General features: G+C 41.1%; 1 pseudogene; it reads left to right on the forward strand.

Moving 5' to 3' along the window:
• Positions 1–5,179: 5,179 nt before the first annotated feature.
• LOC103238585 (large ribosomal subunit protein uL13 pseudogene) lies at positions 5,180–5,765 on the forward strand (annotated as a pseudogene).
• The last annotated feature ends 4,143 nt before the right edge of the window (positions 5,766–9,908 follow it).

Consider the following 9,908-nt stretch of genomic DNA (forward strand, 5'->3'; position numbering starts at 1 on the left):
TTTTGAAACATTTTTTGTAAAGACGGAATCTCACTATGTTGCCCAGGCTGGTCTTGACTCCTGGCTCAAGGGATCTGTGGGGGATCATCAGAGTTGTGGGGAAAACTATATGGAAAAGACACAAATTTTCTGATAGGTCAGAAGGTTCTGCAGACCCCTGGGGGAGAATAGCTGAAGGCAGCTGTTCTGTAACCCTCAGGCAGAAGGCAAGGAGTAGGTGTAAGGGAGTGTGGGGGAATTTATCTTAAACAGTCTTGTTTACTTATGTTGACCAGGAACTGACCTTTGATTATCCACAGGCCAGACATTCCCTGAAAGGGGAACAATAAATGTTAATTACCTACAGGTTGTGTTGGCTCCAGGTTTTTGGCATTGTGCCTGCACTGAATAAAAGCAAGCACCTCCAGCTTCTCAGGACTGCTCTCTGGCCACTAGAGCCAGGCAGTTACCTAGCTGCTCTTACACTGCATACCTTTGCCTGAGTACTCATTTCATCCATCGGGCCAGGGTCTGTGGGACAGACCCGGAAGTGATCTATCTGCCTCAGCCTCTCAAAGTGCTGGTATTACAGACATAAGCTACTGCGCCTGGCCCTTTGCCTATTTTTTTCCCCCTCATCTAGGTTGGAAGCTATGTGCTCTGTTCCTTTCATTTTTTTAAAAAAATAGTAGTATTATCAATATATAATTTATATAAGTCTGGTGTAGTGGCATGTGACTTTAAGTCCCAGCTACTCAGCAGGCTGATGCAGGATGATCCCTTGAGCCCAGGAGTTCTAGGCCAACCTGAGCAACACAGCAAGACCCTGTCTCCAAAAAACAAAAGAATATATAATTCACATATCAAACAACTTACCCATTATATTAGGGTTCTCTAGAGGGACAGGGCTAATAGGATAGATGTATATATGAAAGGGAGTTTACTAAGGAGTATTGACTCACACAATCACAAGGTAAAGTCCAACAGTGGGCCATCTGCAGGCTGAGGAGCATGGAAGCTAGTCCAAGTTCCAAAACCTCAAAAGTAGGGAAGCCAGCCAGGCATGGTGGCTCAAGTCTGTAATCCCAGCACCTTGGGAGGCCGAGGCGGGCAGATCACTTGAGGTCAACAGTTCAAGACCAGCCTCGGCAACATGGTGAAACCTCATCTCTACTAAAAATACAAAAATTAGCCAGGCATGATGGTGGGTGCCTGTAATCCCAGCTACTTGGGAGGCTGAGGCAGTAGAATCGCTTGAACATGAGAGGCGGAGGTTGCAGTGAGCCGAGATCATGCCACTGCACTCCAGCCTGGGTGACAGAGCGAGATTCCATGTCAAAAAAAAAAAAAAAAAGTAGAGAAGCCAACAGTGCAGCCTTCGGTCTGTGGCCAAAGGCCCAAAAGCCCCTGGCAAACCACTGGCATAGATCCAAGAGTCCAAAAGCTGAAGAACTTGGAGTTCAATGTTCAAGGGCAGGAAGCATCCAGCATGAGAGAAAGATGGAGGCCAGAAGACTTGGTCAGTCTGTTCCTTCCACATTCCTCTCCTTTTATCCCAGCCATGTTGGCAGCTGATTAGATGGTGCCCATTCAGATTGAGGTTGGGTCTGCCTCTCCTAGTTCACCGACTCAAATATTAATCTCCTTTGGTAACACCCTTACAGACACACCCAGGAACAACACTTTGCATCCTTCAATCCAATCAAGTTGATAGTATTAACTATCACACCAATTTAAAGTGTAGATTCAATGGTTTTTAGTATATTCACAGAGTTGTGCACTACAATTAGTTCTAGAACATTTTTATCACCCCCAAAAAAACTCTGCACCCATTAGCAATCACTACCCATTTCCCAACTTTCAGTGAGCTCTCCAGCCCAAGGTAACCTCTAATCTACTTTCTGTCTATAGAATTACCTATTCTGGGCATTTCATATACACGTTATCACACAATATGTGGTTTTGAAGACTAGCTTTGTTCACTTAGCCTCTTTTTTTTTTTTTTTTTTGAGATGGAGTCCTGCTCTGTTACCCGGGCTGGAGTGCAGTGGCATGATCTCGGCTCACCACAACCTCTGCCTCTCAGGTTCAAGCCATTCTCCTGCCTTAGCCTTCCAAGTAGCTGAGATTATAGGCACCAGTCACCATGCTTGGCTTTTTTTTTTTTTTTTTTTTTTTTTTGTATTTTTAGTAGAGCGGGGTTTCACCATGTTGGCCAGGCTGGTCTCGAACTGCTGACCCCAGGTGATCCACCCACCTCAGCCTCCCAAAGTGCTGGGATTACGGTGTGAGCCACTATGCCTGGCCATGCTTAGCCTGTTTTCAAGGATCATCTATGTATAGCATGTACCAGTATAATACTTCATTTCATTTTATTGTTAAATAATATCCCATTACATAATGATATCACATTTTATTCATCCATTTATCAGTTTACAGACATTTGGGTTGTTTCCACTTTGGGGCTCTTATGAATAATGCTATGAACATTTATGTAAAAGCTTTTGTGTAGGCATGTATTTTTATTTCTTCTGAGTACATACCCAGGAGTGGAGCTGTTGGGTCATATAGCAACTGTTTAACCTTTTGAGGAACTACCAGGCTGTTTTCCAATGCAGATTCACCATTTAAAATCCCTCTAGTATTTTATAAGGGTTTCAATTTCTCCACATTCTCACAAGCACTTGTTACTATCTGTCCTTTTGACCACAGCCATCCTACTGGGGATGAAATCGTATTTTATTATGGTTTTGATTTGCATTTCCCTGCTGGCTAATGATGTTAAGCATATTTTCATGTGCTTATTAGCAATCTATCTATCTTCTTGAGAGAATGTCTATTCAAATTATTTGCCCATTAAAAAAATTGGGACCAGGCATGGTAGCTCACTTCTGTAACCTTAACACTTTAGGAGATAAGAGGATATCTTGAGGCCACAAGTTCAAGACCAGCCTACAGACTAGGCAACATAGCAAGACCTCATCTCTACTAAAAATTTAAAAATTAGCTGAGCATGGTAGTGTGCACCTGTGCTCCCAGCTACTCAGGAGGCTTAGGCAGAAGGATCACTTGAGCCCAGGAGGTTGAGACTGCAGTGATTGCACCACTGCATTCCAGCCTGGTCGATAAGAAAAGAAAACAAACAAAAACAAAAAATTAGGTATTTTATTATTGAGTTGTAAGTGTTCTTTATATATTCTGGATAGAAGTTCTTTATCAGACATAATGATTTACAAATATTTTCTCCCATTCTGTGGGTTGTCTTTTCACATTTTTAGTAGTATTCTTTGCAGCACAAAAGCTTTTAACTATAATGAAATCCAATTTATTTTTTCTTTTGTTACTTGTGTTTTTTATGTAATATTTAAGAGTTTTATAGTTTTGGCTCTTACATTTAGGTCTCTGATCCACTTTGAGTTAGTTTTTGTATATATTATGAAGTGGGCGTCCAACCTCATTCTTTTGCTTGTGGATGGCCAGTTGTCCCAGCATAATTTGCTGAAAAGATTATTCTTTTCCCATTGAATTGTCTTGGCAACTTTGTCAAAAAACAATTCTTGGTAAAAGTGAGAATTTAATTTATAGACTCTCAATTATATTTTATTGGTGTATAATGTCTAGCCTTATGTTAATACCACAACGTCTTGAGTGCTGTAGCTTTGTAGTAAGTTTGGAACTCAAGGAGTGTGAGTTGTCTAACATTGCTCTTCTTTCTCAAAATTGTCTTGGCTATTTTGCGTCCCTTGAATTTTCATATGAATTTTGTAATCAGTTTGCTAATTTCTGGGAAGAAACCAGGTGAAATTTTGATGGGGATTGCATTAAATCTGATGATCAATTTGAGGAGTATTGCCAGCTAAATAATATTTAGTCTTCCAATCCATAAACACGAATGTCTTTCTATTTATTTAAGTCTTTTAAAATTTATTTCAGTAATGTTTTGTAGTTTTTAGAGTACATGTTTTTTATTTTATTTATTTATTTTTTTTGAGATGGAGTCTTGCTCTGTCACCCAGGCTGGAGTACAATGGCACGATCTCAGCTCACTGTAACCTCTGCCTCCCAGGTTCAAGTGATTCTCCTACCTCAGCCTCCCGAGTAGCTGGGATTACAGGCACCTGCCATCATGACCGGCTAATTTTTCTACTTTTGTGGAGACAGGGTTTCACCACGTTGGCCAGGCTGGTCTCAAACTCCTGACCTCAGACGATCTGCCCACCTGGGCTTCCCAAAGTGCTGGGATTACACACGTGAGCCACCGCACCCGGCTCTAGAGTACATGTTTTGTACATCTTGCTACGTATATTTCTAACTATTTTATTCTTTTTGATGCTATTGCAAATGAAATTATGTTCTTTTGTTCTTAGATTGTTCATTGCAAGTGTATAGAAATACAATTGATTCTTGTATTCTGCAACCTTGTTGAACTCTTGTATTAGTTCTAATAGATTTTTTAGTGAATTACTTAGGATATTTTAGATATAAGGTCATCTGCAAATAGAGATGGTTTTGTTTTTCTCTCCAATCTGTATGCCTTTTACATTCATTCATTCATCTACATACAACATTCATCTTCATGCCTAATTACACTGGTTAGAATGTCCAGTACAATGTTGAATAGAAACGGTAAGAGTAGGTATTCTTGTCTTATTCCTAATATTAGAGAGAGTAATCATTCATTTTTTACCAAAAAGTATGATATTAGTTGTGGTTTTTTTGTAGATGCTTGATGACTTTTATCAGGTTAAGTCCTTTTATCTTCCTGGTTTATTAAATGTTTTTATCATGAAGAGATGTTGAATTTTGTCAAATGTCTTTTCTGTGTCTGTTAAGATGACCATGTGGTTTTTGTCCTTTATGGATAGGATGTACTACATTAATTTTATTTCTTATATAAACTCAATCTTGCCTTCCTGGGATAAATCTCATTTGGTCATGGTATACAATCCTTTTTATTTGTTGTTGAATTCATGGTAATTTATGGAGAATTTCTGGGTCTATATTCATAAGAAATAGTCTAGTTTTCTTGTATTGTGTTTGTCTGATTTGGTATCTGAGTAGTACTACATCCTTGAATGGGCTTGGAAGAGCTCATTTTCTTCTGTTTTTGGAAAAACTTGTGAAGAAATAGTATTAATTGATATTTTTTCATCGGAAATTTCTGATTTATAATTCAATCTCTTCTAGGCGGCTGCTGAAGATGGCGGAGGGGCAGTTTCTGCTGCTTGCTGGCCAAAGTCACCTCCTGGGCCACCTGGCAGCCATCGTGGCTAAGCAGGTACTGCTGGGCCAGAAGGTGGTGGTTGTGCACTGCGAGGGCATCAACATTTCTGGAAATTTCTACAGAAACAATTTGAAGTACCTGGCTTTCCTCCACAAGCGGATGAACATCAGCCCTTGCCGAAGCCCCACGTCTTCTGGCAGAGCTTGCGAGGCAGGCTGCCCCACAACAGCAGCCAGCCAGGCCGCCTAGGACCAGCCGCTAGGTGCTCGGTGGCGTCCCACCGCCCTGTGACAGGAAAAAGTGGATGGTGCTTTCTGTTGCCCTCGAGGTTGTGCGTCTGAAGCCTATGAGAAAGGTCGCCTACCTGGGGTGCCTGGCTCACGAGATTGGCTGAAAGTACCAGACCGTGACAGCCACCCTGGAGGAGAAGGGGAAGGAGAAAACCAAGATCCACGACCAGAAGAAACAACTCCTGAAGCTACGGAGACAGGCCGAAAAGAATGTGGAGAAGAAAACTGACAAATACAGAGAGGTCCTCAAGGCCCATGGACTCCTGGCCTGAGTCCAGTAAAGACTGTTTATTCCTCATGTTTGGCCTGTCCTGCCCTTCCTCCATCGTGGACCTGGAATGTGGGGACCCAGAGGCAGCAGTCCAGGTGCCACAGGCAGCCTGGGATTTAGGAAGCTTGGGAGCAAGGAAAGGGTCTTAGTCGTTGCCTTTCAATAAGGTTACTTAAAGCACTCAAAGAATTGTGCAGGCATAATTCATCTGTGACCAACAGAGCAACCAGTTACTTCAGTTTCAATATCAGCAAAAGGGAGCTGGAACACTAATTGGAGGGGCCCTATTTTGTGAGTAGGCATCTGTTTAATTCCCAACTGGTCATATACTATACTTTGCAGCTGTTAGAATGTGAACAAGCACTTGGGGATAGCAGCATGAGCTTGCTATTGTACAAAGGGTATCTATAAAAGCACAGACTGGGAAGATGTGTGATCAAGGGGTTACAGGCATTGCCCATGCTTCTTACCTGTATTTTGTGACCAGAATCAAATACATTACTTTTATTCTTTTTTTTCTTGAGACGGAGTCTCGCTCTGTCGCCCAGGCTGGAGTGCAGTGGCGCATCTCGGCTCACTGCAAGATCCGCCTCCTGGGTTCACGCCATTCTCCTGCCTCAGCCTCCCAAGTAGCTGGGACTAGAGGTGCCCGCCACCATGCCAAGCTCATTTTTATTTTTAGTAGAGATGGGGTTTCACCATGTTAGCCAGGATGCTCTCGATCTCCTGACGTCGTGATCTGCCTGCCTCGGCCTCCCAAAGTGCTAGGATTACAGGCATGAGCCACCACGCCCAGCCAATATTCTTTTTGATGACAGATACAAGTATTTCCTGAAATACTTGTGGCATCATAACTGGTATTTATTTCTCCTCTCATTTTTCCCTTGATCAATTTGAAGTTACATAATTCCATTTCCACACTTTTACTGATTACCTACAACACAAACCTTTCATTTATCAAAATATCAAGTTAATCAGTATTACTTGTATCAATAAGAGTTCATTCAGGAAAACAAAAGTAACACTAGAATGTAATGCAGGGAGTTGATTAAATAAGTGTCAGAGGGAATTAAAAAGCAAAGGGAAACATTGAGGTAACATAGAGATAAAATCTGCAAGGAGTAGCTACCACCTTTGGATCTGGGGAAACAAAGGGAAGAGGTTGGGGTTATCTAGACCAAAAGTTCAGAGAAAGGCCCTGACAGAGCTGAGGCTCAGACCTCTGAGGATGGGATGTTTCCTGATTGGTGCTGGATGTTTAAGGGGGCACAATGAGTCTGGTTCTGGGAGAGCTGAAAGAAGCTTGAGGCTGGACTGATGCAGGCCAACACTGACAGGCATAGCGCGCAAAGAGGAAAATGAAGGTCACTTTTCTTTCAGTTTGCCAGTCTCCCTTAGCACTCCTATTGATAGAAACTAAGAGGGAGCCAGTTGACAAGAAAGAAACGTGAATAAAACTGTCTTTGTTCACAGATAACATGACTGTCTATGTAGAAATTCCAAAAGAATTAACGAAAAATTTCTGAAACTAATAATGATTATAGCAAGTTCATAGGATATAGATTAATATAAAAAAGTAAATTGCTTTTCTTTATACCAGTAATGAGCAAGTGGAATTTGAAATTAAAAACACAATACTCCCCAAAAATAAACTACTTAGGTTTAAATGTAACAAAATATGTACATGATCTATGTGAGGAAAAGTATAAAACTCTGATGGAAGAAATCAAATAAGAACTAAGTAAAAGGAGAGATAGTCCATGTTCATGGAAAGGAAGACTTGATATTGTCAAGATGTCAATTCTCCCCAACTTGACTAATACATTCAATGCAATCTCAATAAAAATCCTAGCAAGTTGTTTTGTGAATGTCAACAAACTGATTCTAAAGTCTCTACAGAGAGGCAAAAGATCTGAAATAGCCAACACAATGACATAGGAGACCAGAGTTGGAGGACTGATAGTACCTAACTTCAAGACTTAGTATAAAGCTACAATAATCAAGACAGTGAAGTATTGGCAAACTAATAGACAAATGGACCAATGGAACCCAGAAATAGGCCCACATAAATGCCGTCAACTGATATTTGACAAAGAAGAGGAGAAAAGCCAATAAAATGGAGAAAAGATAACCTTGTCAATGAATGGTACTCGAACAACTGGGCATCCACATGCCAAAAAAAAAAAAAAAAAAAAGAATCCTAGACACAAACCTTATACCCTCAACAAAAATTAACTCAAAATGGATCATAGACCTAAACGTAAAATGCAAACTATAAAAGTCTTAGCATATAACATAGGAGAAAATCTAGATGAACTTGGGTATGGCCATAACTTTTTAGATACAATACCAAAAGCATGATCCATGAAAGAATTGATAAGCTGGATTTCATTAAAACTAAAAATTTGCTCTGTGAAAGACACTATAAAAAGAAATGAGAGGACAAGATGCAGACTAGGAGAAAATATTTGCCACTTTGGGATGCCAAGGTGGGAAGATCACTTGAACACAGGTGTTCAAGACCAGCCTGGGCAACATAGCAAGACTCTGTCTCTAGACAAAATTTGGCTGGGTGTGGTGGCTCACGCCTGTAATCCCAGCACTTTGGGAGGCTGAGGCAGGCGGATCACAAGGTCAGGAGTGTGAGACCAGCCTGGCCAATATGGTGAAACCCCATCTCTACTAAAAATACAAAAAATTACCTGGGCGTAGTGGTACGCAACTGTAGTCCCAGCTACTTGGGAGGCTGAGGCAGGAGAATCACTTGAACCTGGGAGGCAGAGGTTGCAGTGAGTCGAGACTGCGCTACTGCACTCCACCCTGGTGACAGAGTGAGACTCCATCTGAAAACAAACAAACAAAATGAAAAGTTAGCCAGATGTGGTGGCATGCACCTGTAGTCCCAGCTATTCAGGAGGCTGAGGTGGGAGAGCTCAAGGCTACAGTGAGCCATGATTATGTCACTGCACTCCAGCCTAGGTGACAGAGCAAGTATATATACACACACACACACACACACACAAGGTGTTTTTGATAAAGGACTAGTTTCCAAAATATCAAAGAACTCTTAAAATTCAACATTAAATGTATTTAGTCAGGTTCTCCAGAGAAACAGAATCAATAGGAGAGATAGATAAGTAAATAGACAGGTAGGTAGAAAGGTAGATAGATAGATAGAGAGATATTTATTATGAGATATTGGCTTACACAATGATCAAGTCCCACAATCTGTCATCTGCAAGCTGGAGGCCAGGAAAGCAAGTGCTGTAGCTCTGGTCCAAACCTAACACCTGTGAATCAGGGGGCTAATGGTGTTAAGTCTCAGTCTGAGTCCAAAGGCCTAAGAACTAAGGCCAGGTGCAGTGGCACACGCCTATAATTTGGGAGGCCGAGGCAGGCGTATCACTTGAGGTCAGGAGTTTGAGACCAGCCTGGCCAACATGGTGAAACCCCGTCTCTACTAAAAATACAAAAATTAGCCGGGTGTGGTGGCATGTGCCTATAATCCCAGCTACTTGAGAGGCTGAGGCAGGAGGATTGATTGAACTTGGGAGGTTCAGTTTGCAGTGAGCCATGATTATGCCACTGCATTCCAGCCTATATGATGGAGTGAGACCCTGTCTCCAAAAAAAAAAAAAAAAAAAAGGCAAATAAACATATGTAATATATGTAAAGATGTTCCACATCATATGTCTTCAGGAAACTGCAAATTAAAACAAAAATGAGATACCACTACACACTTATTAGAATGGCCAAAATCTAGAACACTGAAAACACCAAATGCTGTCAAGGATGTGGACCAACAGGAGCTCTCGTTCTTCGTTGTTGGGAATGCCAAATGGTACAGCTACTTTGGAAGGTAGTTTGGCAATTTCTTACAATACTAAATATACTTTTACAATATTATCCAGCATTCGTGCTTTTTGGTATAAGCTTAAATTAGTTGAAAACTTATGTTCACACAGACCTGCACATGGGTGTTTATAGCAGCTTTATCCTTAATTGTCAAAACTTGTAAGCAACCAAGATGTCTTTCTGTAGGTGAATGGAAAATTAAACCATGGTACATCCAGACATGAAATATTATTCAGTGCTATAAAGAAATGAGCTATTAAGCCATAAGAAGACATGGAGGAACATGCAT

This window comes from Chlorocebus sabaeus, chromosome 11 (assembly GCF_047675955.1).
Source record: "Chlorocebus sabaeus isolate Y175 chromosome 11, mChlSab1.0.hap1, whole genome shotgun sequence".
Lineage (NCBI taxonomy): Eukaryota > Metazoa > Chordata > Mammalia > Primates > Cercopithecidae > Chlorocebus > Chlorocebus sabaeus.